Here is a 26,200-nt window from a genome sequence, read left to right as displayed (position 1 = left end):
GAGAACAGCCAAAGATAATCACTATTATAGTGTGTTGGAGGTTCAGCCAATGCAATTAGGCAAGTAAACACATAACCCCCACCGTTCCCCGAAAAAAGGTAAAATAGTTGAGAAATAGGACTGTAGGTTGTCTTCTTTTTTCTTGATAGATGGCATAACTGTGTATGTAGAAAATGCAGAAAATTTACAAGCAAACTATTAGAACTTAGTAACTGAATTCCTGAATAAAAAGTTAATATAAAAATAAATTTTATTTGTATATACCAGCAATAAAATGAAAATAAAATTTTAAAAGATACCATTTACAATAGATTAAAAAAGCATCAAGTGCTTGATAAATCTAAGATATTTAAGACTTCTGCACTGAAAATAACATTATTAAAGCTATTAAGGAGGATTGAATAAATAGATATATCATGCTCATGAATTGGAAGACAAAATCATTTAGATATCAAATTTCCTCAAACCATTCTATAGATTCATCATAATTTCAATTAAAATCTCCGTAAGTTGTTTGTGAAACATGAAAATTTTTAATAAATTTAAATGGAAATGAAAAGGCACAGAATGGTTAAGTTGATTTGAATTTGATAAACAAAGCAGGAGAATTTACCCTACCAGGTATCAAAACTTACTGAATGCTACTTAAGACAGTTGGTTTTGGCTCAAGGATAAATCACTAGACTGATCAATATAATAGAAGAGAGAGAGACCACCCTCTTCTCCCAAGAAACAATAGAAGCAATCCACACATACACAGATGCCAGATTTATGTCAAAGGTGACACTACGGTATAGTGGAAGATCTTTTCAATAAGTGGTGCTGGGTTGATTGACAACCACTCAGAAAAAAATTAAGCTTGACCTCGCACCATACACAAAAACCAATTCCAAATGTATTGCAGATCTAAATTTAAAAAGTGAAAATTAAAAAAAAAAACAACTTTTGGAAAAAAATGTAGGAGAATAACTTTGTGACCTTGAAGTACACAAAGATTTCTTGAACACAAAATGTACTAAATCTAAAAGAAAACATCGGAAAATTGTAACTATATTAACATTATGAACTTCATTTTTCAAAAAGGCACTTTAATGAACTGAGAAGGAAAGCCTCATCATAGGATGTCATAATTCCAATTCATATATCTGAAAAAGACTATATCTAGAATATACAAAGGCTGCCTATTAATCAATAAGAGCAAAACATCACAAAAGAAAAATGGGCAAAAGTCTTCAAGACATATCACAAAAGAGCATATCAAAATGTCCAATAAACATATGAAATAATAATGACACATGAAATGCCAATAAACATATAAAAAAGTGCCAAAATTTGAGGGAAACTCATGAGGGAAATGCAAATTAAAACCACAATGCTATATAGCACTACATACTCACATGAATGATTAAGAAGGAAAAGACAGACAAATCCAAGTGTTGACAAGGATGTGGAGCAATCTGAACTTCCAATACTGCTATGAGGGTAGAAATTTGTACAACAATTTGGAAACTCTTTCATAGTATCTATCAAGCTGAAAATATACATAACTTTTGACTCTAAAAATTCTAGTCCTAAAGATATATCCTACTGAAACGAGTACATATTTTCACCAAAAGACATGCACCAGGATGCTCTTGGCAGCAATGATTCTAATAGCCAAGAGCTGGAATTTGTCAAATGCCAGAGTGTTAAGAGAGGAAGGGATAAGTAAATTGTGGTATATTCTCTCAAGAGAATCCTATGGAGATGAGCACTGATGAACAGAAACTACACGGACAACGTGGATGAAACTCACAAACGTGGTGAGAAACAACAACAAAAAGAGCCATACACAAAGAGCACATAATGTATGATTGTACTTATTTACTGTTAAAAATCAGACAGAATGAATTTATGATGTTAGGAAGTCAAGACAGTGGTTACCCTTGGCTGAGGTGAAGTGATGGAGGGAGTATGAACAGAACTTCTGGGGATGCTGATAATGTTTTGTTCCTTAATTTGCTAGCTGGTTACATGGATGTAACCATGTAATTTTTAATGTAATTAATTTTTTTAGAACTCAGAGCTCTATGCACCTAAGATTTATGTACATTTCAACATATAGGCTCAATACAATAAAAAAAATCAATTCTATAACCTTATAGTTACATTTCATACTTAGAAGGCACAATTTCAGCTCTTAAGGAACTTCATAAATCCAAGTGAGGAAAATGAAATTCATGCACTAATATGATTCAAGGGACATAGGAGAAATAATTACAAGAAAAATAACATGCCACAACTTAAATGAGAAGGCTAAATTTAAGGAAAAGCAAATGGGATAAACTTTTTCTCTCATTTTTGTCTTGGTTGGAGATAGTGTTTGGAAAAGACACACAATGTTACATTTTTTAAAGTGCATACATCTTTTAATTTTTTTAATGTGATTTTTTTTGGAAATTAAAACTTATAATAAAGTACTCTAAGGAGATAGGAAATCTTGAAATAGTTTCAATTACCATCAATAACACAATTTAAAAAGAAGAATATTTGCCTACCTAGTGAAGGTTCATGAAGAAGAAAAAGTCTATGATTCCATCACACTTTGATAGCCATTGATCTCCTATGCATGGGTAAATTTTGTCCTTCCTAATAACTTTTTCCAGTCTACTACTTTTCTATTCTCAAGTAGACCTGTATATGTGGAATTGAAAGAAATGTTTTGCAACCCCAAATACTGATCAATTATTATAATTGCCATGGCTTCAACAGAAACCTAGAGAGAAATGATCTCAAAATGCAAATAGCATCATTTTATTCAATAACAAATTATAGCACTTCTGAGTGACCTGACATTTTAACTGCATAGTAAAATTAGGGCTGCAAAATGCAGACTCCACCATAACTTGTGTGATACACTCTAATTTTAAGGCAGTTGTTTGCAACTCATGGTCTCTTTTATGTGAGATCTATTTCTCAAAACAGTAGTCAAGTTTCCTTTGGGAGGATCTGAAGGTTTGAAATTCTCTTCTTACCTGTCCCTGTAAAAATCACCTTCGTGGGGTCTCAGGTAAAAATGACCCTCTTATTAGGTCTCATTTAGGCCACTTGTGAGATTCTAATAAGTTGAAAGGATACATAAAGTAGTTTCTCAGGAATAAAGATTACATGTGCATTTTGTACATGTGCCCAAAGGCTTTGCAATGAGAGCATTTTCATAATTCTAATAGATTTCTAGAATACTACCTTTTCTTTTTTCTATGCTAATGACCAGAGGCCATTAAAAAGGAAGAAATTTTAGAAAATCTAAAATAAAAACAAACTAAATATCCCTGCAAATCCGTGAATCAGCCAGACTTTCCAATTGCCTTTTTTAGTTTGTTTTTGGTTTGTTTGGTTTATCTGGTTTGGTGATAAGTGAGGACAGCAGTGACCTCTAGGTTAGGGATAACTACTTTGTATAGCCAATCTTTAACTGACAAGACCTACCACAATTCATGTGCCACTATTACTTGAGTCATACTTTGAAAAAGAGAAAAAATGAAGACTGACACAGAAAAAATGACCGTGACATTAGGGTAGATGGAAACTTTAAAAATACAGTGGAAGAACATTATTTTGAGGTGTGGTTCTTTCGCTTCCTGCTGTCTCAGGCACTCAATCTTATTTTCAAGTGCTGTACCTTCTCAGTGAAGGACAGAAAAGCAGCGTTTATAACACTTAAGTTTGAAAAAAAATAAAGTGAAAGGAAATGAGCACACTTTACATTCTGTCTTGGTTGCTGTATTCTTGAGAAATTCCTTAAATCAAGATTCGCTCTTGAAGAGAAAAACTCTTTACTTTCATGGCCATTATTATCTTATTATGTGAGACTACTAAACCCATCCAACTCAATTGCTTGTTTCAAATACCTTCTTTCTTTCCCTTGTATTTTCAAGGTGCATGGTACATGTACACAGATACAGTCAAGGATAATGCCTTGTGTTTCTCTTTCTGGGCTTTCAACCTCAGTACCTAATATCATGGTAGTATAATGACTTAAGAGAATGCAAAGACAGATGATTCACTTTTGAATGACCATCTCTTGTCCTTATTCACATAATACCACTTCTACCTTCAATTTCCTGCTCCTACAAATTCTCTAAGTTAACTTTATTTTCACTCCTTATTTTTTTATGGTTTAATGTGACTACTTTTATTTATTTATTTACTTAAAAAAATGAAGTATAGATGACTTACAATATTGTGTTAATTTCAGGTTTACAGCAAAGTAATTCGGTTATACATATGTATTTTTTTCAGATTCTTGTGGAATCTAAAAAAATGATGCAAATAAACTTATTTACAAACCAGAAATAGACTCACAGACATAGAAAACAAACTACGGTTACCAAAGGAGAAAGTGGGGGAGAGGGATAAATTAGGCATTTGGAACTAACCTATACACGTTAGTATATATAAAATAGATAAACAACAAGGACATACCGTATAGCATAGGGGCCTATATTCAATATCTTCTTGCTCCTCATTTTTACCACATTTAACTTGAATTTCTTCTCTTACATTCTTCTGAAAACATCAATCCTTATTTCTTATTTTAAATCGTTTCTTTTCCTTTTCCTCTGTCTCTTCGATAGATATGTTTTTATATATATTTGTGTACATATATTTATATATATATTTTAGTACATTTACATATGTATTTATCTCATAATTAAACTATTTCACACCAGTTGAGATATATATTTTGGTCCATATCCCATGTACTCTTCTGTGGAAAGAACTGAAGTAGAGTTTGTAGTGAGAAATTGCAATTGCATTTTGTTGTAGAAAACTGTTAAGGGGAATTAGAAATCAAGAACTAACGCAGAATTTTGCTAGTATATAGAACACTAGACTCAGCTGCTTGGCAGTCTGGGAAAAGGGAAACTACCAACACTCTCCAAGACTATTCTGGAGAAAGAGCTGTTGCTCCTGAAAATAGGTGTCAGGTTAAGTCTTTATCAGTTCTTTAGAGCATGTATTCTATTTGGCTTTTTAATCTTTCTCTTTCTCTCTTATTTCATGCTTACAAGTGAAACAGAATCTATGAGAAAACACATGATAAGCCAGAAGTAGTCATAGCTTTTAGAGAAGTATGTCTGCAAGGTCTGAGATCTTTTTATACTTATGGAAACTTAATGCCTAGGGAAGTGAAATGAGTTGCTCAAGGAAAGTAATCGGTGGACTGGGAACTGAAACGCACAGCTTGACCAAGTCCACTGGGCTTTTCTCTACCCTACTCTATGGCCAGGGTCAGACACAGATGCCCATACTTATTGGAAGTGTCTGCGAATCCCATCACATGGGGATGGGGGTGGGACGGAAAGCAAAGAACTTTCCATAACAAAAAAGTTGAGACAGCTCTGAGTTGGAGTCTGCTACCAGTTCTAGCTGGCTGTAAAGAGGAAGCTACACACTGGCACTGAAAAGAAAAAGCTAGTCGGCATTCTCAGACCTGGCAGAAAGGCCAGGTTAAAATGATGACATAGAAGGGTAAGTTAAGGACTGCAGTTTTGACATCTGGGTAAACTCTTGGTGAGAATGGAGAAGGAACTAGGTAAGGTAGGAATGAAGTTAAGAACAGTTTCCTTCCAGGCAGGGCAGCAATGGTTAATGGGATTTTATGCCAAAGAATCTTTACAATCTTGTCTCAAGCTTCCTCTTTACGAATTCTGCACTACCCCCATTTTCCTCCCACAACCTTGGTTCCAGCTAGACTGACTGGCCATTCCCAGATACACTATGCTTTTATTATTTTTTAAGGTCTCTGTGTCTTTGTATATAGGCAGTCCTTAATTTTCACCATTCCACTATGCATGAATTCAGTTACTGTGATTTAGTTAAATAACACCAGTCCCTCAACAACATAATTCAGATTTCGGTTACCAGGGTAGATCAACTATGAGTAACTGTATAATGTACAAACTTTGCTGCTAGCTCCTCAGTGTACAAATCACTACTTAAATAGCATATGTGCATCATGGTCAGTGAACAGGCATGTTGCTTCTGCTGGTGACTGGTCATTACACATCTCTTATTTGGTTTATGCACAGACTGCAAGGCACATAGTTGCATTGCCTCCTTGTCTCCCAGTGATAAACCTACATGATATTTTACAAGACAGATAGTGAAAGAGGGATTGGCCATCAATGATGAAAGTGTAGCAAAGACATTAAGAGTGATCATGCTGCAAATGAAATTGGAGTCGAACATAGAATTACAGGAGAAATAGCTGACTAAGGGAATGTTGAACACTGCCACTGTTCTAGATGTGCTGCCAGAAGAATTCAGTGCAAGTGAACTGATTGACATAAATGAGGAAGGTGGTTATGATGAAAGGATGGAGATATCCCAGAAGAAGTGACAATGGCAAAAAAAAAGCACTTCACATTAAAGGAATTCTTGAAGAAGTTTCATGATATTGAAAGCAAAAAGGATAAAGTGTTGGAAGCCAATTCACACTTAGAAGGGACTTTGGCAACTGACCAAAGCATAACAAAGATATGCTCGCTCCATGTCAACAAGAGGAAGGAAAGCACTATTAAAACCACCTTGACAATTTCTTAGAAATGAGATGAAACATTTTAATTCTCAAAGTTTCTAACATTTGAGATTACAGTGTACTAAATAAATGCTGATTTTACCATTGTTTCATTTACCTATATGTTTATAACCAACAGTACGCTATATCTTACTGTTGGTTATGTGTTGAGGAAAAAATGTAAAGGTCACAGAAAAATTGTAATGCTACCTACTGATGACTGAGATTGCTTGCACAATTGCAGCTTGCACAGTCATTTTTACCATTCCAGAGGACTGTGCAAAGCAAGAACTTCCCGTGGATAGAATTTTGTGCCAACCCAACACCTGTCATGTTGGGTTATCCTTATTTATATGTGTCTATCTCCCACATGAGACCACTGAGCTTCTGTGAAACAGAAACAACATCTTCTGTTTATTTCCCCCAAGACTATCTGTAACAACTGGCACATAGCAGACCTTCACCAGCTTTGTTGATTAAATGAAAGAAATACCTTCTACTTAATCTCAGAGATTTTACATGGAAAGCATAATGAACAACATATACGTTCCACATTTGTGTGCTCTTATATCTAGGCTCATCAAAGAACATAAGGATACTTTTGAGAATTTTTACCTTTATAAGGCCGAAGATATTTGAATTCTGTCCTTCAAAAAAAAAGGTGACAAATACTCCCTATAAATAGTTGATTTCTGTCAATGTTTGAACCAAGAATATCCTGATAACAATTTTTAGGCAATACTTTTGACTTTAAACCAAATGCGAGGGAAAGTGTGCCCTTATGAGGGTCTGTCTAATTGATTACTACATGTTAAAATAAGCACAATCATAGATCTAGAGTGTGTCTAAAACACACTGGATCTAAAGTAGTTTTTTATTTTTTGGTTATTGTCATTTAGTCAATTTTGCTAGAAAGTTGGGATGATAGTGAGTTTAAGAGGCTATGCCAACTTGCCTGAAATTAATATTTGGTAAAATGGCAAAAATTATTAGTATCTTGCTTTCTATGTTGTTTCCCCAGATCTCTACATATTGGATCAATTGTTCAAAGTCATCAGGGAACACAGATTAGTTGAAAGTTAAAGAGATTTTGTAGTCTGAAGGTTTTTAGTATTTCTTTTAGGCCAATGCTTCTGGAACTATCTACCAAAAACTCATTGAGGACTTACATACAGTCTTACCATGTATAACTAGTACACAGCTCATGTTATAGTCGACTAACCATATGAATTCAGCCATACCAAACGGGTCTACATCCTATTCAACAAGATGAGTCCATTAATCACATCAGAGCCATGTCAGATTGATATATAAGTTTCTGAGGCTTACTTACAAATTCTGTATCTAGCTTGTTATGGACCAGTTCGTGGTCCATACTTTGAGTGGCCCACTTACAGGCCAGTCTATGTTACCTAAGTTCAGCATTTTAAGCTTTTTGAGCAATAAATCTTTGACTTCTCCCTCCTTCATTCTCATGGTCATATCCTTCACCATGTTGAGCACAAAGCAGATGTTCATGAAATAGTTATTAGACAGATAAATAAGTTAACTAAGTAGTAAATGATGGAGAAATGAAGGGAATATAAACTCAAAGGTGAGAAGTGAGATGCCACGAAGTAAACCTGTCATCACCTAATTGTTGCTGGAGTTAGGATTTAACATTGGGGTGGATTCTTAGGCCACAGCTCTATTCAAAATGTGTAAAGTCATATGTACAATTTGTGATCCAGCTAGAATAATGCATGGCAGGGGGAGGGGTCCTATGGAAATCTTTCCTCCAAGATTAGATTAACAGACTGACTTCAGATGTCTATTAAACAGGAGGATTCTTCTGGCTATTTCACATCATATAGACTCTAGATCCCTGAGGATTAAAATGGTGTTATAAGTTGCATTGTGTGCATGACTTAAACTCCTCACAACCAAACTGTACTATAATAAGAAATATAAAATAAGAGTAAAACTTATGAACGTAAATGCTAATAGCTTTCAAGCTCAGAAGATAGAAATACTGAAAGCCTAACGGGGTAGATTGTTTTCTAAAAGTTCCTTCTCTTTTTGGCATACCTATGATATAAGTTTTCTCCATAGGCAATATAAAAAATAGGAAACAAGTATTTATTTTGTAAAGGAAGTATTTTCCTTTTAGGGTAGGATTATAAAGCAGATAATTTTTCTCAAAAGTATATTTTATACCTATATATGGACAAAAGAGTGAAGATGTATTAAATTAACAGTGGATAAAGAAGTAAATATTTTAACCAGTATTAAGTAATTTGCACATACAACTAGGAAAATGAATTACAGGATAATGAACAAAGGAAACATAAAATGCTTAATGGCCCTGGTACTCAGTTTGCTGTTGTAAAAACCTACTTTGAGTCATGTTTAATTGAGACATATGCTTTCCAACAGTTTGCACGTTTGTTTTGAAAAGTTAACCTGCCTCATTTTTTACCTAAAGAAAAGAGAGATTGAGACATATAAAACATGTATATAGTCTTTTAAATGTAAAATATTGCAAAAGATGAATGTGAAGTAGTAAAAAATTTGGTTTTCTTAAGAATTCTTTTGATGATTTTTTCACCAAAAAAGTCTGTTAACATCTCTGCCAAAACTCTCTGTTCAGTATTCAAGTCCTATTTACGTTACTGCTACTAGTCATCCATTCCTTTCAAAAGCAGTTTAAAAGCAGTTCAGACCTCCATGGGCTGGTTTACATAAAGATGACATCATTTCCAAAGTGTTTCAACTTCAAATGAACATGAATCCAGTAACAGTTGAGGACTACAGATGAGGTAAAGAAAACCAGTTTTATCTTCCCATAGGTGTAAGTTCTGGTAACTGTGGACCATTCACTTGATTTCAGTTTTGGCAACACGTGTGAAATTAAGATGCTGTAGTATACGATCATTTCTGACAAAATGAAAAGATTCAGTTTGGAGGTGAAAATAGGAAAGAAATCATCATCACCATCATCATCATCATCATCATCATCATCATCAGATAATTATAAAATCTTAAACACAAAAACTATCAATATCCGTCATCTTATATGATAGAGTATCCTGGAAAAGTTGGGTGTAAATGGAAAGCAGCTGGGATTCTGCTTTAAGAGAAATAGGGGATTTTGAGTTTTAAAGGAATCTTGTTTTAAAAGAATTCTTCTGTAAACCAAATAACATGCCCTAATTCATCCGTTGTAACTATAATTTAGACTAATTTCTACTATTTGTATGGCAGCATTTCTTAGTTATAGTTGGAATAATTTTGATTATATGACTCTATAAATATATATTAGGTGCTGACAAACAAAAGTAAAACAAAGATGAAACAAAGATAAAAAGAAAAAGTCTATAGTCCAAATGCCTAAAAATGTAATCTACTGTAAGTATGCATCTAAAGGGAAGAAATTATTTTCCTTTTCAGTTTCTTCTTTCAACTACAGCAAAAATAATTTGATAGGTAGTTGTAGGTACTTAATAGTTTTCAAAGTCTTCATTCCTCTGTAATATAATTAAGGATTTATAGTGTAATTTTGTAATTATAGTTTACACATTTCTAAAACTTGATACAGTTTAAAGCTTTAGAAGCTATCAGCTATTATTTCTCTTCCAGTGTCATCTGATTATGTACAAAAATTGTGGTTAAAATCTGACTTTGTACAACTTTTTGGTAGCCATATAATGAGAAGCTATTAATTCTTTTAAACCCATAAATGCTACTTTAGAATAGTCTCTTTGAAGCACAAAGATAATTGAATCCAGTTACAATATGTCAATAAACATGTAGAGCACGGATAACCTCTGAATAGTGTCACATATTTTGAGAATTACAAACAACAAGGCTAATGTCGAGATTCCTGTACCTAATTAATCACTCAGTTTAGCAGAGAGATATTAGTCTTTGACTAGATCAGAACCACCAGCTACAATGAGAAAATAGACTGAGGGGATCCTAAAAGAGATAAAGTCTATCATAAGAATTATAGAATTATCTTTAAATTTCAAAGTGAAAGCAGTTCCAGGGGCATTATTTTCAACACTAATGCCATAAGTTCCCTTTACAACACCCTGCCAACTTTTCCAGCCTCTGCTTATGTTCCTCATGAAAGGAAACACACTGTCCCTAAAGACAGACCAATTTTGAGGCAGTCAAGTGGTTCATTTTTCTTATTGATTTGAAATCTATCTTTCAAAGCTTCTTCCTAGTGGGTCAGCACAGCCAAGTAACAGAAAAGGACTCATTTTCCCAACTCCTCCACCCACCCTCAACTTCTTTCTTCCTCTGTTTGCACCAGCCTTTCCCTCTCTGTCCTCTTTTTTTTTTCAAATGTACGTCTGATGAATTTTGATAGATGTATACACCAAAGAAACCACTACCACAATCAAGATAGCTAACATTTCCATCACTCCTCAAGAGGTGCAATTTTTTTGAAGTTTTAAAAGGGCAACAAGTGTGAACTATTAATGTTCTAGAACACATGGAGATGAGAAGAGATAATGAGAGAAGAATTTGTGTAGGAGAGCAGAGGGAGAAAGGAGAGATAGTATGGTAGAGTGGAGAAAGACTGATCATCTGCAGACCGTGGGCCTCATACTCCCATCTAACTGGGACTGCTCATCCAAAGAAGGTCTTAGCCAGTAGGATTAGGGTAAGTGTGTGGAATGAACTAAACAGTCCAAGGGACGATACACGATGCTGGTTAATGCTCCATGCCCTGCTGAAGAACATTGAATATGTTTTGATTTGCTTTCATTTCATTCATTAAAAATTTTATTTTTCTGTTAATTTTTGTTTAGATAATATATTTACATAATTCATAAGTCTAAAGTTATAAAAAGTTAGACAGGGAAAAAAATCTGTCCACTTTGTTCCCTCACCACCTAGTTCCTCACTCTGGTAGCCACCGATTTTATAAGATCTTTAAATGAGAAACTGTTATTAGGCCACCAGTACAGACTCACAGGTCTGTAATCCCAACTCTCTGATTCTGGAACTCTGGGACAGCAATGAGACAGTTTTCAGATCCACTTTTCACCCATGTCTTTGTTACTTGTTGGTTTTTTTTTTTTTTTTCCAGTTCTCAACAGTGAGATAGTTATTCTCAGTGAGTAGATTTTAGGAATTGGATAAATCTTTCAAGGATGCTGCTTTGTTGAGTTAACTTGCCAAGGTTTTATGTATTTCATGCAGACTGTATACATTATCTATAGCATCACAGAAAATCTTTTATGAAGAAAAACCAACTATGTTAGATTTCATGTAGCCTTTGATCTATGACTTTGTCTTAGACTTGTGTTTCATCAAAGAAAAAAAAAAGCAGCCCAATACAGTTTTATCTATCAAACCTAGCTTCTTTAACAAAGTCTGAGGAGACCAAATTGTATTATTTTGGTCTGATTTGACTTTTCCAGGCAGTATATAGAAGGGTAAAAGGTCTCTGATTCTATCAAATATGCCCTGAAAAATAAATCCTGTGATTTGTTCATCTTCTCTCCATCTATCAAAATGAAACTAATAAACAGTCCCAGATGCTGCAGTAGAAAAGTGGGGAAAAAAATTTCCTCCGTACCAACCCCGTAGAAAATAATATTTACCAGAAAGAAAGCTGATTGTCAGTCTCCACTCACACTCAGCTCTACTAGCTTAAAGAGGAATTCACACAGGCGAAAGAGCAGAAGTACTAAACTCTCCTATGAGCAGAGTTTGCTGGTAAATATTCCATTTAACCTAAAAGTTAAAATGTGGACATCAACTGAACTGGTGAACAAAGGCATGCACCTGTGAATTACTCTATTCCTGTTACTTTGTGGGGAGGAATTACTCTGTAAGCTTTGGCTGTATAATCATACATCTCACATGTTGTTGGCTTGTCGCAGAAATGGTTCAGGGATGAGCTGTGTATGCCAGGCCATATGTTTGTACATACATGGGTATGCAGAACAATCAGCATTAGGGCATGAGGGCACCATAACCTCACTTTGAATGGATATTTGTGTGTGTCACCCTTAGGTGACCAAATTGGGCTCTTTGTTTGTTTCAGCAATATGCTAGTTTCATTGACTCCCTCTCCTTCATGGCATCATTATGGTGTGAATGGCCAAGATGATTCTCGGTTTACCAGAGATTATTACCCCCAAATAAAGATGGAAGAGTACCCTGGCCAGGACATTAATCCTGCTATATGTCTGTAGTGTGTTGGTAGGGGCCAGTATCGGGGAGGTCTCTGTTCCATATAGTCACCCAGGGATCTATACTATCAGAAGATCCACCATTCTGTGGTTGCACCGCCTGGAACACACAGTTCCCTCAGTTATCTCAGCAGAGGAAAGAGTGCATGGATGTCTCACATCTGTTATTATGTGCTTCAGCCTAAGTCCCATGTTTACCAGATTCTGTCTTCTAGTCACAAAATACAGAGTTTACTCTTCCTATTAGATGTGGAACACATAGCTCTTCTTAATGACCTCCTCTGGGAGACCTCTGTCTCCTTCTTTGAGACAACTCATTCCCATTCAGACATAGCATGAAACTCAAGCCCTCAAATTTCTAGGTGACTGACAACAGTCCTTACTTACATTAGATGTGAACGTGGTTTATCTTGGTCTGCAGACTTGGATATAAAAATACAAGTTATCTGCTCCCCTACACCCCCATCGCCCTTCAACACACACATGATACAGTGGAAGAACAGGGAAAGAGTAACCATAGTTAACGTTCCTCTCCAGGAAGGAGGACCAGGAAATACAGACTAACCACTGGTCTGTATAATTCTGAAGTCCCATTGGGCAGGCACCATGGGGGTGTGGTAAGGTTAACTTCTGCTGTGAGAATGATACATATAAAAAAATTAAAATTTCAGTTGCTCAGAATAACAAATACTTACTCTTGCTTTAGGATATTTCCAGGAACAGGCATGTTCCATGATTTGGCACTCATTCTAATCTCTGGGAAGGGTTCCTTCACCAATTGAACTCTCTGGTCCCTGACTTTGCCTTCTTGGCAGTTTTCCTATTGGCCCTTATTCCTCTTAGCCACCTCAGAAGTTGGCACTAAGTAATATGTCCACCTTGGGGGCAACTTTTTCACTCCAGTTTCTGCTCAAGAAGTTTGAGAATCCAAGACTTGTTTTAAATATTAAAGGGGTCATAGATTTTCTTCTGCCCACCTTTCATTTCTCTGCATTACAAATCTCACAAAACCTATTAGTTAACATATTTTGATTCCAGTCATTTCCAAATTCTAGAATCCACAAGTGCAGTTTTTTTTTTAGATATACTACAGACTTGTGTTTTTGCCTTTTCTCTCTTTATATTAGGTAACTTAGTATTAGATAATGGCCTTCTGAAAAAAAAGCTATGCCATGAATCTTAGCTTTTCCTTGAGCCTCTTTACTCTCTGTCAGGTTTCACTGGGTGCTATACCCAGAGTCTGATTTTTCACATGGCTTCTCTGTGCATTACAAGGTCTCAACATTAGGTGTGTGAAGATCAAACTCTTAATTTAATCTTTCCCAGAAGTCTCAATTTTAATGACCCTTTCTCAATTTTATCTTTTCCTATTTGGGATTTTAAGGTTGTTGGCCTTCCAATATTGCAAAACCCTGATTGCTGGAATCTTTCCTCTTGGTTATATTTGCTTACAACCTGGTCAAGCTTTATTTCTTTAGTTTGTAATATTTAACAAATAGGGGCAGTAGCAACCAGCCAATGCCCTCTTTAAGACCAGAGTCTCTCAACCACTGTACGATTGATATTTGGGCTGGAAAATTCTTTGTTGGGGGGTTGTCATGTAAATTTAGCAGAATTCCTGGTCTCTTCCCACTAGCAAGCTCCAAGTGTGACAATCAAAAGCATCTCCAGAGTCCATAAAACCTCTGGAGGCTATTTCATGGAGATGACCTCCACCTCTGTGCTGGTCGACCTTACCCTGGACAGAGGTGCTGTTCCACACAGATGGAACGGTGCCTCCACCTATATTAAACTCCTGCTTATACATCCGCAATAAGTGGTTAAAGGCTTATCTCTTTTACTTTTGACTTGTTGCTTTCATTGGCTACTCAGACAGCTGACAGCTAAGCTTACTCTTTCTCTTCCAGCTTAGCCAACCTTGTGACATAAAAAGCCCACCAGCAGCTGAAATAAAACTGGAAGTTGTGGACCCCACTGAATTTCCTTGAAGCAAACCTGTAGACCAGTTTTAGGAGAAGAAGGACAACTGATCTCAACAAACAATATTCCCATTTAATTCTCAAACTCCACTTAATTTCTCCTCAATTCTAGCTTTCATAGTTGTTGTCTCTGGCAAGCTCACATGACAGGAAATGGTTTCGTAGTGATGCCTACTATCTGCTTACCAAATCATAAAGTAGTTGTGCTTTTATTTCTTAAAATTATACAAAGAACATAAATACTAATCGGATACTAACATCCCACCAACCATACATACGCATATATTTGATGAACAAATGACTGACTGAACAAATAAGTGAATGAGCAGAAAACCATATGGGGACCTCAGTACTGAATCTTGGAATGAGAACAGAGAGTATCAGTAAGCAGAGTGTATGTGGTGACTGTGGAGTCTGACAGAAGAAGGAGAGAAGAGCTAGAACAGCAGGTAGTAGGGAGGAGAGGAAAAACACAGGAAGTAGAAAAGGCAACACCTTCTGTTTTTACTTCAAAAATCAATTCTTTGTCTACTGATTGATGTTTTGGAAAGCTTAATATGCTTCTGAAGAACAAGACCAGGAATTTGGGGAATGTCCCCAGCACTACCCTGCTGAGTTCCACCAGGTCTAGTTTGAATGAAATGAAAAATCAAAGTACAGCTATGTTTCATTTCCAATGGAAGCTAAAAGTTTTTTTCCCTTCTTTTTTTTTAACTCCATAAAAATTTTTACCCTTTGAAAAACTCATACTATAACTGGGTCCACACTGGCCCTCTCCCTTCAGTAAAAATAATTTTGACCAGTGTTATTCTGGATATTTCATTGTCTTGTCAACAACAACATGGTAATTGGTATGAATGTCCAAAAATCAAAGCCTTTCAGAAATGATAGGCTTGATTTAGTCCCACTGGCATGGTTCTCATTAATTCAGCAAGGACTGTGTAGTACAAATGTACAGATTCCTTTATTCATCACTGTAATAACCTCAGGGAGCCTCATTGAAAATGTACATGACAGATCAGGTAGGTAATGCTGTTGCCCAAATGAAGAGAAAATAGCAAGTGAGAGCAAGATATTATGAAATTTACCTAACAGAAAACATTAAGTAATCATTACTTGAATAAATTATTTATTTTACATAATCTGAAATATTCTTAAGAAGAGCCTTGGAAGGGCAAATACACGTTTAACTAAATGTTTAAAGACTCTGAGTGAGAGCTGAAAGGAATCTTTCTTCATTACTCTCTGCTCACAAAGGTCCACTGGATTCCTTAGAGTGAGAATATTTAAATAATCTCCCTTATAAAAACCATGTGGTAGATTTCTGCCTCAATGACCACATCACTTTCTCCACTTCCACCATGCCCAATCCCACCACACGTGCACAGCTGCACTGCTATGGACTGACTGTCTGTGTCCCTCCAAATTCATGTTAAAATACTAACCCTCAATATAATGTATTAGGAAGTGGGGCATTAGTTGGTGATTAGATCTTGAGGGCTCTCTGCGGTCTCTTTCATAATGGCATTAATCCATAATCCATAATGAGTCCATTATGGATCCTTTAATCCATAATGTCCTTATGAAAGAGACTGCAGAGAACTCCCTTAACTCTTCTGCCATATGAGGACATGGTCAGAAGACAGCTGTCTATGAACCAGGAAGCAGATCCTCACCAGATACCAAATCTGGCAGTGCCTTGATTATAAACTTCCTAGCCTGAAAAACAAATGGTTAAACCACCCAGTCCATGGTATTGTTGTTATAGCAGCCTGAATGGACTAAAGCACACACCCATATGCATGCATGCACATACACTCACATACAGAAAGTAAGGACAGAAATCTCTCCTACTGTTCAGGAGAATAGTATTGTGTCATTGAAAAGAGAGTTGGAGGGAGAAAACCCATAATTAGTAGAGGCAGATGAGGAATAGGAAAAACACAGGTAAGTGGGGAGAAAAGAAAAACATGAGGCAATGGGGGAAAACTGTGATAGGATATGAAAAAGAGAATGATGTGCATAAAAAAGAGAGGTCAGAGCAAAATCTAGTGACAGGGTCCAGTGCAATCCCAAGTATCCCTTACTTTGTTTGAAAAGAAGTTCATTTTAAATCTCATCCAATGGAATATTATTACTGAAGAAACGAAAAGCATTTTAATGTATAAAATTGTTTTAGAGTTTAATGGCTCAGAAAAGTGACTAAGGCACAAAGTTGGCCCTCAGTGGTACAGCAGGGTTCAAGTTTTGAGAAGCTAATCATCCCCATAGTGAGAAATTAGGAACAGCCATCCTCAGCCATGAGCCCTATTAGTCTGAACATCTAATGGATCTCTTAGAATAAATGATACTGAGGATTATGAGAAGGCTAGTGATTGATGTGGTACCAAGGTGAGGGGATTAAGACTGGAACAGGCTGTTTTTAAAAAACTGAGAGCAAAATGAACCAGCTTTCAGGAGTCCCTCAAATGAATTAAAATGTTCTCAGGAAGAGGGTGCCCCATATCTGCTTTTCTGGAGGAAACAGCACGTATAATGAAGGCATGTGACCGTTCCACAGGAAGGCAAAGTCAAGCATCTTCCTTCAATGACAGGCTAGTACAGCTCAGCTTTTGTGACTAAAATGAGAAAATTTGGCCGTCTGGAGAGTTCTCCCAATGGGTTATATAAACTCAAGACTATTTCCCCTTTTGTTGTTACTGTGACCAGTTCCCCTAACTGGCCTCTTGTGATTCAAAGCAGCCAGGGATTCCCAGACCAGGCAATGATCACAATAGGGCAAACCAGGAGTTACAGTAACTCACATAACAGAGGAAGCTTAGGTCGTCCTCAGAGTAAAGTGCTTCAAAATTTAAAATAAACCAACATGAAAGAGAAAATCATTCCTGTTTCAGAGACTATAAATAATGCAGCAATCTTCCAGAAAGAAGCCAATTTTTAAAGACCACGTTTGCTAGTTGAGCTGTGGGAAACTACATCATGCCCAAAAAGCTGGTAATCTTATTTTTTAAATTGTCTGAAATTCATATGTCACTGAATCCCCAAGGAGACAGGAAGCGTTGATTTCGGTCTGGAACTTGATACTTGATACTTTATAGTTTTTGAACTACGTGACATGCAAGTGTCCACTCCTATTTACGTGACTGGGACTCTTATAAATGTCCCATTTTGTTATTTGGGTAAATTCTGTTCTTACCTCTTACAAATTGTTCTTCGTAACATTTGGTAGGCAAAGCTTTTAGCAGCCAGATTCTGAAATATCGGAAATTCACCCTTGCTGAGCTCAAACATGTTAGGATTATGAGTGATGGAAGAATAAAGTACACTGAAAAGTTGCTTAGATTAAGCTATAGGACGTTGGTTGAGCGTGAGTGCCTGAGGATGCACTTAAAGGATTCACTGAATCACAGCCTGCAGCAACGTAACATCACAATAGAGAGCTGAAAAACAACTACAGCTGAGAGAAGGGACTAGTATGTGGCAGTCAAGGACAGGGTGACTTAGTCTGAGCAAAATTGCTGTCTACTGCTATTCTTCAAATAGTAACAAGGCCCATAGTGCAGTCACAAGCAACAGATATTAGGAAAATGCTTTAAGTCTTATCAATATGATATGGCTTTCTAGTGAGATATATATTTAGCTGTTCCTGTATCCAGACAGAAAAATCATTAGTGGATTGTCTTCATTTTCAAAATAAATTAGTTGTGAGTAGATAGGACACACAAGTATTAGGACCCTAGGATAATATTATTTGATGAAAAATAGAGTTAGGATTGAGAAAATAAGGCATATCCATGCCAAAAGAAATGGACTAACCAAAACACCTGTTAAATTATGAGGCAGCCTTACAAATTGGTTTTGTGCCGTGGGCTCCAAAGAAAGGTAATAATTAGGGAATTTGGTAGATTGTGAAAATTGTTCACGACTTATTTCACACCCTTTATCCATTGTCTTTGGAAATACTATCCCACGCTGACTCTAGATCCTTGGGATCTGTCTGGTGATTTGCTTTGGTCAGTGAGACATTGGCAAACACAATGTGAGTGCCTTTTGGGCACTCAGAAAGTGCCTTTTTCCCATGTTCCTATTTGGAACCCCGAGACTCCCATGTGTAGAAGCATAGACTAGCCTGCTAGAGTGTGAGATACTACGTGAAGCAGAAATGAGTTGTCCCAGCTGACGTCATCCTCCCAGACCAATAAGGTGCCAACGCCAGACCTGTGACTGACTGAAGCTGACCTGGACAACTTAGAATCTAATGAGCTGGCTTTGAAGAACTGCCAAGCTGATCCACAGAATCATTAAAAAAATTGCAGCTAAGTTTGGGTATGTTTTATTATGCAGCAAAAGCTTACCATTACATGCTTAATATAATAATAATTATTATTATTATAATTATAATTATTAAGGGGCTACCATGTAATGTGTCAGACACTATACTAAGTGATTTATACATATTATTTCTAACCTTCAAATAAGGTGGGTGTTCATAACACCACTTTACAAATGATACAACTTGTGTTGTGAGGTATGAATCTAGTCATGCAAATACTAAATAATTATGCTAAGGTTCATCCCCAGGTCCACCAGGCTATGAGTTCCATGGCCTTTTCATTTTGCCAGGGTGCTGATGGGGTTGCCTCCTGAGGAGGGGAACAAGGAACACATAGATGGGCTGCTCAGACCTCCTCAAAGTGATCAAGCATTTCACACTCAACTGTAATCTACTCAGTGATTACTTCATTTTTCCCAGTGTCTCGCTGAGGAAAATATATATTTTTAAGTGAAGTCTACTTGATGTACAATATTATAGTAGTTTCAGGTGTCCAACACAGTGATTCAATATTTTTATAGATTATACTCCATTTAAAGTTATTACAAAACAATGGCTGTATTTCTCTATGTTGTATAATATGTACATGTTGCTTATCTATTTTATACATAGTAGCTTGGATCTCTTAATGCCATATCCGTATTCTAGTTTGTTCTCTATATCTGTGAGTCTCTTTCTGTTTTGCTATATACATTCATTACTTTCATTTTTAGATTCCACATATAAGTGTATTTGTCTTTCTTTGTCTGTTATTTCATTAAGCATAATACCCTCCAGGTCGATTCAAGTTGTTGCAAATGGCAGAATTTTCGTTCTTTTTTATGGCTAAGTAATAATTTATCATATATATGTATATATGTATGTGTGTATGTGTGTGTATAAATATATCTGTAAAAGAAGTGTCTATATCCTCCTCTCCCAGGAAATTTCCTCTAGCATGGGCAAAGCTTGAGTCGGGGAGATCAGAGGAGATGAAAATTAGGTTTCGCACTAGAGTTTTTCTTAATACTAGAACTGATTGGAGAGCTATTACAGATGTGTGGTGCTGGAAGGGCACCAGCCATCACAGAAAAATAACGCTATTTCATGTCTGTCTATCATGAGTTCAGACCTTCCATTCAGCTGATGACATTTGATTACTTAGAACTCAGAGCTGTATTAAGTGATGAGGACATAGTTCTCTTCTATTATAAAATAGTTTAGCAGTATTTTCTGGTTTATGTATTTCACAGAACAGTGGGGATTAATTAAACATCTATTTGGAGACATAATTTTTCATTGTAGTTTAAAAATAAATAATTTTATTTTTAAAGGAAATAAAATTAATTTTGAATAATACATTTATTAGAAGAAGGAAATTGTAACAACAAATCAGTCCTTTCTTTGCTTTTAACACAACACTTTGTGACTACTATAGAAAGATGGGCCTCCATTTTTAGTCTAAATCTCATTAGGCAAGTCTGTAAGAAAACATCCTTTTACCCTGTAGGTAATAATGAAATAAAAAGCCCATCTTAAGATGCTTATTTATTCTTATTTTAGGTTTCCTTTTCACTTACTAGATCTGTATCACCAACAAATATTAAATTGTGTCTTTCTATATACAAATGTGATTTTAAAAGATTTAATCTCCTATTATAATTATTAAAAAATTATAGAAAGTCCCAACTCTCACAAATACTAAAATGAATAAAATAGTGTCAAAGAATTAGGTGGCATAAGCAATCAAGAATTTATAAACTCTTTACTTTGATTTATTCACACACATAGACGCACACTCAACAAATGAAAGGAATTTACCATTGACATATTAATTATGATAAATCTTACTATTACAGAGAAATCTCAAAATCTCAGTGGCTTAACGAAATATAATTTAATTTCTCACTCATTTAGATTCCATCTACCTGCTCTAACCTTTAAAGACCTCAAATTTCTGATTTCTCTCTACTTTTTTCGATTTTTGCTTGAAAACCAACCAACTCTCTCCTGAGTTTCTATCTTCCTTGCGATACTTTGCTGAAAGAATAAAACCAGAGCAGGTACACACTATTACTCTGACTCCCAACACTCCTAGGTCTTAGGCAGGGTAATCATGTGATCTGCCCTCTTCTTCATCATTGGTGACAATTTTACTGGATGTTTTCTCTTAGTTTGCTTTTCTCTGAGAATGTCTTTATTTTGTCTTCATTCTTGAAGGATTCACTGGATTCTAGGATGACAGGTTTACCACCCCTCCTCTGCCCCTGTGCTTTTCCCAGGATTCTGAAGACGTTGCACTGTCTTCTGGCTTCCATTGCTTCTGATGAAAAGCCTGAGGTCACTGGAATCGTTCTGCTGTACGCCATGCGTTATTTTTCCTTGGCTATGTTCCAGATTTTCTCTTTATCTTCGGTCGGCAGTTTGACTGTGATAGGCCTAAGTGTGGTTATATGTGTGTTTATCTTTCTCGTGCTTCATCAAACTTCTCGAATCTGTAAAATTTTGTCCTTTACAAAATTTAGGAAAATTTTGGCCATTCTTTCTTCAAATACTTTATTCTGCCCTATTTTTCATCTCCTCCTGGGACTTGCATTACACGTATGTTCTGCTTTTTTATATTTTTCTATAGGTCTCTAAGACTATTTTCATTTTCTTTCTGTCTTTCCTCTGTTTTTCAGATCGAATAATTTGTATTGATTTATCTTCTAGTTCACAAGCTATTCTGTGATCTCCATTCTGCTGTTAAACCCATCCCATGCAATTTTAGTTTTAGATACACTTCTTCGGTTCCAGAATTTCCATAGGTTCTTTTTTATAGTATCTCTTTGCTGAGATAAGTTTCTATACTTTTACTCATTACAAGCATTTTTTTCTTCACATCTGTAAGCTGTTTTTAAATTCTTCTTTGCTAAATCCAGCATGTGGGTCATCACAGAGGCAAGTCTCTAGCTGATTGTTTTTTCTATTAAGGATGAGTTGTATTTCCCTGTTTCTTTGGATTTGAAGTGTTTTGGGGCTGTATCTTAGATACTTTGAACAGTTTGAGTGGGGATTCTGAATATTATCATATTGCTGTGTCAAATCCTGAGAATTTTTTGTAATAGTAGTTTTGTTGAACTCAAGACTGAAACCTCCATCTCTTGCATAGGCGTTAAAATAAGATTTCAGTTCTTTAACCATTGGTTATTGCTACTTGGTGTCTTCCCCACATGTATATGGTTCAGAGGTCAGCCAGAGATTTGGGCAGAGTTTACATATGGAATTTGAGGTTCCCTCTCTCAGGGTCTCTTCTTTCCAGGATTATTCCTCACTTTGAAACAGTTGTGGTTATCTGAAATCTATCCACTGGTTCTTCACCCCAGAAAGTCTGAGGCTGTTGTCTCAGGGTTTTAGTCACTCAACTCATCACCCATTGAAGCATATCCTAGGCTATAACTTGTAAGAATGGAGAATTCTTCTTGAGATCATTATCTTCTTTCAAGTGTTGACTCCTTTCCAGAATCTACCTGCTTTTGTTCACTCTCTAGTGGACTGTATTCCCTCCATGTATATTATATCCCTGAGCCTTATTTTACAGCTGGAAGTTTGTATCTCTTAATCCCCTTCCACTTTTGTATATTTATCCCCAAAAAAACCCCAAAATACAAATTTGAAAAGATGTATGTAATGCTATGTTCATTGCAGAATTATTTACAAAACCTTAGATATGGAAGTAACCTAAGTTGCTTATCAGTAGATGAATGGATAAAGAGGAAGTGGTATATACATACGATGCAATATTACTCAGCTGTAAAAAAGGATGAAAATTTTACCATTTGCAGTAACACGGGTGGACCTTGAGGGTACTATGCTAAATGAATCGTTGAATTTTTTTGAAAATGACCTGTAGGGGTTGAACAAGTATCCCAGGAACATGTGTCCAGGCTGTGAACTTGACTCAGCATACTCTACTTCAAGGCCCACTGCTGGAGGCGTCCTTTTGGCAGCCAGTTTTGTTCTTGGTAAATACGAAATCACCAGTTTAGGTGTAGATGCAGTAATTCATACTTCTAGCAATTTACATCTTTCTTACAACTTCAGATGGGTTGCTTTAGAAGTGGCTGATCATATCTCAGACTTTCTATAATTTGACTCCACCTTGTAGCTAAGTTATAAAATTACAAAATGGGACAGCAGACTTAATTTGCTTTAATAGGACACAAGGGAGGAAAAAACCTAGCCCCATAGTTTTTATTATAACATCTCAGAAACTATGTCATATTTTAATGTTATTTTTAATGACGTCAAAATAGTGACAATAGAAAGGAAACTATAAGTGTTAAGACTTTTATCTTCATTTGTAATTTGTAAAATGACAAATACCATTATGCTCCTCTGGTATTCAAGTTGGATACCATGGCTAAATTTTAAGAGAAAGGGACCGTGTGACTGCATATATTTTTCCCATTGCTTTTATGAGATTTGGAAAAATCTCAGTGTACCTACAAGTATTGTTAATTTGAGTATTACTTATATTAGAAAGAAAATTTATGATTTTATGTTGTGAGTTGCTCTATTGTCATCGATATTGAGGTATAGCAAATGAATGTTTTGGATTTTGTGGGAAGGTGAAGAAATAGTAGCTTCCGCTATATGAAAAGCTCACAGTTAAAAGGGAATGAGAGAAACAGAAGGACAAAAGTATTAATGTAAATTATTGAACTATCAACTAATGATTGTCCTAGAGTAGAGTTACAGAAAATGCTGAAGATATTGTGTGACTGAGTGAAAAGGAGAGAAAAGATTCAAGAAATAGTGGAGAATTTACAAGGAAGGAGCACTTGCAAAGTCTGGAGATACCAGGGTGGGCCTAACTGACAGAAAAAAAGAAAAAAGGATGTTTTGGGGAGGAATAGAGAGCATTGTTCTAGGTAGGAAGAGTCCATCAGGGCTAGAGAATCTTGAACAAAAGACTCTGAGCAGGCTCACTGATGTATCTGGGACAACCCTGAGGGAGGGGCAGGACTTATGGAGGCAGAGATCAGTAAGGGTCCTCACATAGGGTCAACTGGGAGGAAATAGGGAAGTCCAACAGATTGTGCCAGGAGGATGATAAGCCAAAATGAAACGGGAGGAAGGAAAGAGAGGAAAACCGGAAATTATTACACACATTAGTAGATTATACAGAGGATTAAACCAAATGATCCTCTATACAGCATTAAGGGGATTATTACATTGTTTTATACTCATAAGCACATCAAGGTTTAAATTTAGTGAACGAGTTCAAAATAAGCAAACAAACTCCCCTAATGTGATGTAATGGTTTGGGGGTCACCCAGAATTAAGTTTGAATCTTGTCACTGTACATTAGCCTGTGTATAATTTGGGGCAAATTACCTTAGTTTTTCTGAGCCTCAGTTCCTCATCTCTCTAAGGGGGATAAAAAAATTTCCTTTGCAGAGTTATTGATAGTTTCAACTGAGAGAATTCAGTAAATGACCTAGTATGGTGTTTGACAGGTAAAAAAGCCTAAATAACTGGTAGCACATTGTTTTTATGAAAATGGTAGGGATTGAGGAACTGGACTAGTTTAATGCAGGAGTTAGTTTCTGTGCAGTGGTGCCTTTCTGAGCTCTGTATCATGCATACAATTTGAATAGTGAAATATACTCTTACAAATAATTTAACCTCTTAGGACCCCTAACCCTTTACGGGAGAAAAAAAATCCAAGTACAAATAACTAAATAAATAAATAGCCTAACAACTCCTCTAGACTTTAGAGCTGGAGAGCATGCCAGAGGGAGAGCCTAATTAAAGTCACTGGAGCCTTACCAATCAATCAGTTATAGACAGAGAAGGAAGCAGGGAAAGAAAAAGAGGTATGAGAGAGAAAGGAGGGGGAGAATGGAGCTTCTATGAGTGATGAATGAACTCCAAGATCATGGTTCAGTGGGCTGTGGAGCAGCTTGTAATTTCTACTTCTATTTCTCACTGGAGCAATAGTCTCACAGTGCCTCACCTCTCTCCCTATAACTGAGAATTAAGGCCACAGTGGGTTGTTTCAACCAAGTCATGCTAATCAGAACAACTTACCTTATCCTGATGTGCTATGGCTTACAAAATTCCTTCAGAATTATCTGTCATCTCATTTAATTCCTATAGCAACTAGATAATATGTAGAATTGGTAACCTCAGAATTGTAAAATTATCATTTATGGAGAAAAAGGCAAATGAGTCTGTTTAACAACAGCAATGCCATGATGTCCTGAATATTTACAACATCTTGGTTTATTTGTACAGTACAGAAGAACTGTCCAATTCGATTTATAATTCTTGAAAGAAATAATACGGATGCTGAGTTTTCTCTTTTTAAAAATACTTCCGAGCTTTCACTTCATTAAGCTAAAAAAAAAAAAGATCAAGAGGTAAGTATAATTACTTGAAGCCGTTCAACAGCTGAGCTAGAATTCACACCAAATTCTTGACTGCCTTCCTATATTCACTATATAGCAAGCCCACTCTGTACATTTGTTTAAAATATGATACCCAACATGCTTTGGTCTAGGACCTAAATGAGATCAGCAAGTGAAAGTAGAGGATGCAAAGGCAGTGAAAAATAATGAAGGGATGGCTTACACAGGGAGGGTGAGAAGGAGAAGGGATGTGCTCTCCACACTCCATGGGTTCAGAGACATCCATTCTCCCACGTGACTTTTTCAGAATATTAAGACAGAGGGTACATCAACAAGGTGAGAAATGCAGGAACTACAATTTAAAAACCCAAACACTGTGTTACAACTTTGGGGAACTTGTTTAATCTCTTGGGCCTCATTTCCCTAACTGTAAAATAGTGGTACGTATAGTATCTATTAGAATAGATAATTAGATGTTTACTGTAGAGGGTTATAGTGAAGATTCAACAAATATTATATGACAAACATCTAGAATATGAGTTAAATCAATCCTGCCTCTTATTTTTACTATTACTATTATTATTTATCATTTTAAAATAAAAGCTACAATTATGCACACCATTTTCTGCCTAATAATCCAAGTACTGGTTTGTTCCACTGGATTTATCATTTCTTATCAGCCATCCTCTCTCAGGATTGGCTCCTTTAAAAAGAACAAAATAGTAACAAAGCATTCAGTAGCCATTTCTCAGACTTTT

This window comes from Camelus ferus, chromosome 14 (genome assembly GCF_009834535.1).
Source record: "Camelus ferus isolate YT-003-E chromosome 14, BCGSAC_Cfer_1.0, whole genome shotgun sequence".
Lineage (NCBI taxonomy): Eukaryota > Metazoa > Chordata > Mammalia > Artiodactyla > Camelidae > Camelus > Camelus ferus.
The sequence above is the reverse complement of the archived record's forward strand: the minus strand, read 5'-3'. Positions refer to the sequence as shown.